This window comes from Corvus brachyrhynchos, unplaced genomic scaffold (assembly GCF_000691975.1).
Source record: "Corvus brachyrhynchos isolate BGI_N302 unplaced genomic scaffold, ASM69197v1 scaffold5, whole genome shotgun sequence".
Lineage (NCBI taxonomy): Eukaryota > Metazoa > Chordata > Aves > Passeriformes > Corvidae > Corvus > Corvus brachyrhynchos.
In genome coordinates, this window is record NW_008238321.1 from 3,575,443 (window position 1) to 3,583,679 (window position 8,237).

Genomic DNA, 8,237 nt, shown 5'->3' on the forward strand with positions numbered 1-8,237 from the left:
AGCAGTTTTTTCATCTCTTATACGAGCTATCATTTAGATTCATGGCTCCAGGAGGATGATCCCCTTCCTCCCCAGTTTCAGCTTTCTCCAAGTTAGACCTGCTGATACAGCAGGGATAAAGAAGTTTTTCCACCTTACTGGCAAGCAGAACAGTGTCACACTGCACTGATCACCTGCTCAGATTCCACATCGTGTTAAGTGGCCACAGTTTTTATACAGCAGTGACAAAAGGTCACAGTGTGAATACAATGATATCACTTGTAATAGATTTACACTTTACAGCATCTTCCCAAGAATTAAAGTGGGTTTAACAGAAGCAACAAAGATGCATACTGAAAGAATGCTAAATTCCATGCAGTTAAGCAGACTTCCAGGAAGAAAAATCCCACAACAAACCACAAAATCCCTGCCCTGAGATTCCTAAACACTGGTAATTAAGCATGAAGAGATACCACAGACATTGAATTATCACTAACAGAAAAAAAATAAATTTGTTAAAGACAAAATTACACTCTTCACTAAAAAAAAGCCAAATTTTTACTTTTCAAATCAAACACATTCCTTCTAATAAGGACAATCCTCTCTGTGAACAGGGTAAAGGAATATCACTTATTGCTTCTTTATAAATACAGATTCAAGATTATGAGTGATATAGCTTAATCTCCAGATCAACACCCATATTCTAAAATAATCATAAAAAGTATGTTATTAGTATGGTGCCTGAAAATTCTGATGTTCTGAACAGTTTAATGCTATAATCCATAGTCCATGCCCTCAGTGCTTTAAGAACCAAATTCTCACGATCTCCAAAGCTAAAATGAACTTGAATTCCATTTTCCCTACTGAAATTAGCTAAAGACTAATAGGGCAGAAACTCTGGGTCAGGAGAGTTTATGTTGCCTGAGGCCGGTTTCAAAGAAGACTTATCTGTTAAACTATTGTGTTCCAATGTTTCATTCCATGCAAAGCTGCTTGTTTAAAAATATGTAAGAAAGAGATGGTAACATAAAATTCTTTACAGTAGATTACAAATTTCTGCACTTAGCAGCTGTCACACATCTACTTTCTGTAGTTCTGGTAGTTTGAGCAGCACTCAAAATATTTAAAAAAGATACTACAAAGCTTTATTAGAAACTCCATTGGAAAATACTGACTATCTGATGAAAAAAAGATACTCATTAAATATCATCTGGTCAGATATAAATACTGTAGCCATGTGGTTTCTTCTCTTAGTTTATTTTCATTGGGTTTTTTTCTAGCATCAAACAATAGTTATTTTTTCCCCAGATCACGTCAGTACCCACTTTCCTGATTTCTATTCCTGAATTTTTAATTTTTTCTATCCTCCATGTATCACTAAATCACCTCAACTCAGCTTTACCCATCAAAAATGCTTCCTCGATAGCCTTTTCTTGACCATGCTCCTCAGCCAGCCACCACAAGGCTTGGCTTAGGCTTTCCAAAGTCTACTACAGACGGCAAGAACCCACAGGCAGATGGGAGACACTATGGAATTCTATCCTCTGCACCACCTTCAGGCCCCAACTGCTCCAGGTATTTGAGGAGCAGTAGATGTAGAACTGTGTCTGTGTCTAGGGGTCTCCTGTGAGTGTGGTTTACTCTGCAGCAAAGGGAAGCACGTCCCAGTGTTTTATCCAGCCCCTGTGTCTGACGGCTGGGCTGGCTCCACACTCCCCACAGCATTCCCAGGGCAGCAAAGATGAACTATGGGCAGGAGCAGGTTCTCACCACCTGCATTTCACCCTTTCCAAGAGACTCCACTTTTCTCTTTTCCCAATTCTGCAGGACAAGTTTTTAAAATTAGGCTTATGATGCAGGACCTGGCAAAAGAGCCATCAAATGGTTTAACTGGCAGAACAGAGGAAGGGTGGAACATCTGGCAGAGGAAGGAGGATCTGATTCCAGAAGAAATCACAAATTACACTCTGTTATTCATAGAAGCAAAAAAAGTTGGTTAAAACTGTCTACAGACATAGAGAGAATTATTTAGGGCTTGATTCACACTGAAAGACTTACAATTCCCATAACCATAAAGATGGCTTATATTTTGCAAAAACTGTCAGCATTTGCTCAGTACTTTGTATTTGAGTGCTGCTGTATTATTTGACATTAACATAAAGAAGCATTATTATAATTAACCCAAATTCAGAAATAATAAAGACTGCAAAATAAAGCGGTAACTTCTCTTGAATTAAGTATTTACTAGAAACACTCTAAGTGAGCTCTACCCTCGTAAACTGGGTATTAAAAACCTTCTGCTGTACAGACACTCCAAGTGAAATTAGTGTTGAAAACATTAAGTCGAAAATGGTGATGTTTCCAGTTGTTTCTATAAATTCCTAATTCACACAGGTTACAAGTCCTTAACAAAAACCTTATAAATACACTAAATATATTTATAAAGAGTATAGCTGTGCTAAGAGTACAAGTTACATACTGAAAAACATTAGCAAAACATTAAGGCATTTCTTTTTTCATACCTTAGTTGTACTGTCCATGGAAAAATATGTTTAAAATTTTATTTTTAAAGAGAAAATCCTAAAAAAATAGCATACCAAGTGATATGTAATGAAAAAACACACTCAAAAGTAGTTCAGAGAGATTTATTAGTCCATTCAAAAACTCCTAAAATAACACACAAATGGTACCATTCAGATCAACCATAATGAACACGGAGATCCCATTAGTTTCTGTACAGCCATCTCAGTATATTCAGCAAGCTCCATTTTCAGAATACACCAATCCTGAGACCCTCACCTGCCTGAGCACCAAGGAAAATTATAAAAGTACAAAACACTTCCTTGCATTCCCACTTCCAGTCGCTCATGTACAAAGGAATGTGCCAAGATGGCCAATTCACAATGTACAAAAAGACTGGTAACACACCTTATGCAGCATTTTAAAACACAACGTGAGATTAATGGTGACATCGGGTGCTCTCTCAACACCCAAGTACAAACACCAAACCCCTAACCCCCATCTTACACCGAACCCCTGCCAATGTACACAGGTACAATGTACCTGTACACAGAATTGCACCTGTAGCACTGTGAGGAGGAGACAGCCACCACAGACACATTCACATGCACACTGCTTTCCCTGGGTCACATTACTTTCCTAAAGCTTTACTACCATGTGGTTCTAAATCCTGAAAAGCTTTAAGCGTTGTGTTCAACTCTGTGCAACCCATTTAGTGCCAGAAATGCATGCTTAAAGCTTTGCTGGATTGCAACTTTACCAAGCTATGTATTTTCAATTTTAAAAATATGGGGAACAAAATTACGCATTGCAGCAATGTATTAGACAGAATTTCAGTAGCTGGAAGTCTATGTCTCATCTACCTTTTTTGTGTAGGAAATACTGAGAAGTTTGCCACTACTTGAGATGCAAGAACCATTTTGGGTATTAACTGAACTTTACTGAATACACTAACAATCTGAACTAATTTTAATGAGTTTCTCTGCTGAATTTTTATGAGATACCTCTTTTACATTTAAAGAATTACTAGCAAACTGATTTAAATGTCTCTAGAATCTGTAAACAAGTTTCCAGCAACTGTTCCCTAGCCTTCCAGCAGGCTTCTAGCATTAGACACAAAACGTGGAAATAAGAACACAACTGCATGTCCTTCTCAGGTATGTAACTAGGACTCATTATGTCATAAATCCAATTAGAAGGGTAGAAAAACAGTGGGTTTCCTTTTTGTCTTTATTTTTTGTTTTGTTCATTTGTGTTTCGTTAGTTGGTGTGAAGATCAAAAATTAGTGTAACTACGACTTCTCTCTCACTTTGTTGCTTTTGGCACCATGCCCAGATAAAAGCCCCTTTTCAAACATAAAATTAATGGCTTAAGCCAAGTACCAAATATGAAATCTTAAAATACTCTCTACTGAGTCAACAATCGCAGATATGCAGTTCATTGCACAAGTGCAAAACTGTTACGTGAACATCTGGATTTAATAACAGTAACCTGAACACTTCAATAAATTCTGTAATGTGCATTTGCTTTGGAGTTTCAGGATATGGGAGATTTTTGTGGTATACATCAATCTTTCACAGAAGGAAAGTTTGAAAAAAGTTGTATTCTGTAACTAACACTGTGCAATTTTAGCTCTTGAACTTCAGGTGCTAAAGAGGTTTAAAAACAATGCCAGGAATACTGGTTCCCTGTCCTCAGCACAGCACGGAATAATTTCATTTGAAGAAGCAAACATGAAACATTCATGGCTGTAAAGTGCAAATAGTCTTAATCTCAGTTGTTCATCTTTTTTTTTTGGACATGCAGCTAAAAAAGCAGCAGATTTATTCACAGTAATAATCAAAGGTTGCAGATATACCAAAGGAGGACACAAAGTGAACTGGTTTGCCAAGTCTAATCAAACCTGCTCTTCATGGAGCCTGCACACAACCCTAAAATACACCTTGCCTTCAGGTTAGGGGAAGCTCCCCTACCTTTAAGTGTTTCCAGTTGGGATTTTTTGCCTAACACAGTTCTGGGGTTTGTTGGAATACATCAATGCTACAGATACATACCCCCTTCTGTGTATATCCAGTTCCGTACGTGTTGTTCTTCCAGTCTCTGGAGAAGCTCTTAGCCATGAAAGTTGTGTGCAGTGTCTGCTTTTTCTGTAGAGCTGGAACCAATGTTCTGGTTCATCTAGGAGGGCTCAGTGGAAACTATCAAGAGGCTTTAAGTTTGATGCTCTGTCTTGGTTATCCTGAAAATCAGGCAACCTGTTCCACCCCCCTTTTTCCCATAAAAAAGATAAGGAGGGAGGGGCAGGATCAGAATTTTCACAATTTAGGGACCAGCTAAACACCAGAAGCACACAGTTCCAGAACCGAGAATGCGCTAGTCAATATAACCCAAATTCCTTGTTTTACTAAGCTGCTCGACTTCCCAACACCACCTGAAACAGCACTATCAGCATCCATTCTTGGTTACTCCCTTTGAGACAGAAGTTTCCTCATCTAATAACTGGATTGATTTAACCAAACCACATGGGGTCTGGGTGCCCTCAGGAAGTGCTGTGCTGGTACAAGCCTGAGTCACTGCAGAAAAACTGATAAAAATAAACAAAATGCTCTCAGGCCAAAGTATAAGTACCAAAACTATTCCCATTTGGAAAAAGTCTAACATCTGTGAAGGCTTGTAAGCATGACAGTCCTTTAAAAAGAGAAAATATTGTTTAATCAGCATATGAATATTTAAGTCATAATCTTAAGAGATGATTAAAACCCACTCATATCAAAGGCCAAAGCATAAAATCACAGTAACTTGCTCTTAAGTTTATGTAATACAAGTATTACATATGACCAAATTTCTGTTTGTATAGGAACAAATCTCTTGGAAAACCTTCCATTTTAACAGGATTATAAAACCAGCACAATTTAAGGGGATACACTGCTCACTAAAAAAATAGCACAGCAGCTTTATTAAAAAAACGTATTTAGAAAGTTTAAAATTTTTAAGACACAGCACTTACCTTGTATCTCTAGCACCCTTCTAAAGTGTCTGTTTCAGCACATTCCTGGATGGTTGGAAAGTAAAAAGGAAAAACAAAAATCACAAAGATGTCTCAATGATTCTTTATTTTAAAAGTTACATAATTTGTTCAACCTGAGAAATTAAAGCCTTAAGAATACTAGTTCAGCTTTCTCAGTTTCTGCAGTTTTAGGATGTTAAAATGTGTTACTGGGTTGAAATCCTGAGAGTAAAATGATTTCAATATATTCTTTGTGCATCTTTTAGCACCTTTCATATTCCTACTCAAATACCAAGATGGTATTTGTCTTTCCAGTTACCTCTGGCAAGAACAGCAGCACCAGAGGTGCATCACCTGCTCCTTTTAACTCAACTAAAGTACACAAACCCAGCCCTAGTTCTTTCTTCACATTTGGAAGTGCCAATTATACAACAGAAATATATTTTAGTTTTCTATAGATTCCAATACAATGGAACCTTTACAAAAAAAAGAAATGTGTTCACACCCACATTTTGTCTTTTTGCTATGTCACCAGCTCAAATGGATTTGTTCCAACACTTCATTTATTAAAATATTTTAGAGTATGTGTGTACATATACAGACACATATGATTAAGTCAATAGAAACCTACTGCACACTATATGTAGAAAAGTTTAAAAAGTCAGTTATTTTTAAGTCTGGCATTTATCAAATGCTGTTTCATACAGTAACACTAATGGGGTTTTCCAGTTTTGGCTTTGAACCCACAGGGATCAGACTTAAAACATCCCATACATTGCTCAGCCACACAATTTTACTTTTGATCCCAGAGATGAATCCGAACAGATTATTTTTAATTCTTTTAAAGGCTGAAGCTGGTGTTATGGCTTCTGTACATATCAGTGACAGAGGGTAAAAGCTGAACATGTAAAAAACCAAACCAAAACACACAAGACAAAGAGGTTACAAGATGGAAATGCCAAAAAGGCCCACAAAAATAAATGGCCTATGATAAAATATATTCCCTCTTCCTTCCAATAATAATTTCTTCAGTAATCTAAACACTGTTTAAAAAACCCCGATCCACAACTAAGTATATTCCCTATCCAATATTATATTCATCCATCGTGTCATCAATTATCTAATTTCATTGCTAGGATAACAAGCAAAAGTTCCAATTTTTAAAATATTTTAAGCGTATAAACCACTAAATTTGTCTCAATACCTGTGTATTAACCCTCACTATTAAAGCTTTTTTATAATACCTCATTCAACAGAATCTGACAAATAGAAAAGGTAAATATTAAGGTGATTTCCATGTTATTGTATGACTGCTTCTAAAAACTCATTTGCATCATTAAGTTCAGTTTTCTACACTTCTCCAAATACTGCCAAATCCTGAAAGATGTTTTGCACTTCCAATAATGTGATAAGGATCTTCAGCTTCCAGATGTTTTTACTTGCTTCATAACTGGTGCCATTACCAGACAGCAATCTTGTCTAGTTTTAAATGCAAGTTATACCACAAAGTCACATCTGCCCTAAGTAATTACACAGGAAAGAAAGCTTCAGGAAGGAACAAGATAAAATGTCACACATTAAGAGAATAATTTTATGAAATGCCAGCTGTGCCCTTTTTGAGAGCTTTAAAACCTCAATTAATTCAAAACCTGGGCGTTTTTTATCATAAAGGAAAAGATGCAGCGTGAGGAAGACATGTGAACAACTCCCCATAAACAAGAACTTGAGAACATGCTGCACCCACAGGACAGTGTAAGCTTGGCTTTTTTCTTAAGAGGCGAGTGATGTTTAAGTTTTAAGTATTTTAGACATATTGGCATACCAGATTTCACGGAAGTGTTTTTGAAATATTCATGAAAAGATAATTTTTCTGATACTTACTTCATAACTAGACAAGTTATTCACTTTAAATCCTGTAGTCTTTATTTCAGCTAATTGCCTGCTGCAGCCAGAAGTCCTGGTATTATCTCTCGACTGCACTGAGACTGACTAACAGCAGTTTTCTGCACTGCACACTTGCACGCCAATACAAGACTCACATAAATGGAACAAAGGCAAATGTATTTGCTGGCAGAAATGCACGGCACGGCAGCACAGCTCTCCACCTGGCTCCCCGCATCCCAAAGAATGTCACTGCCGCAAGCGTCAGTCAAGTGACCTGCACCCGGGATGGGGCTCTGTGCATACAGGTGCTGTGCACACACTTGTTTACAAAGCTGATTCTAGAATCGTGGAATCGTCGAGCTTGAAAGAGACCTTTAATATTGTCCAGTCCAACCACCAAACCAGCATTACCACCGAAACCTCCAAACTGTATCACCCAGCGCCACATCCAGTCCTTAAAACGCCTTACGGATGGTGACTCCCCCACCTTCTTGGGCAACCTATTCCAATGCCTGACCACCCTAAAATGGATTAACCAAGTGCCACCTAAAATCCACGTAACGTCGCAGAAAACAAGTCGAACTCGTTAACAGTCCCTGGTCTAAGGGTCGCTCTTCTCACAGCTCAGTGAGCTGCGCTGCAGCTGCACGACTGGGGTCACGGAGGACTCACGTCTCCCCTCCGCGGCTCCGGGCGAGGCGCTCCCATCTCAACGCCCGCAGGCTTCGGGCCGGGCCCGTAGTGCCTCCCTGCTGCTCACAGCCCTGCACCTCACCCGGGAGCGAGCGTTCCTTACTAACAAATAGTAACACGGGATACATCCACCAGCGGCCGCACGGCAGGGGC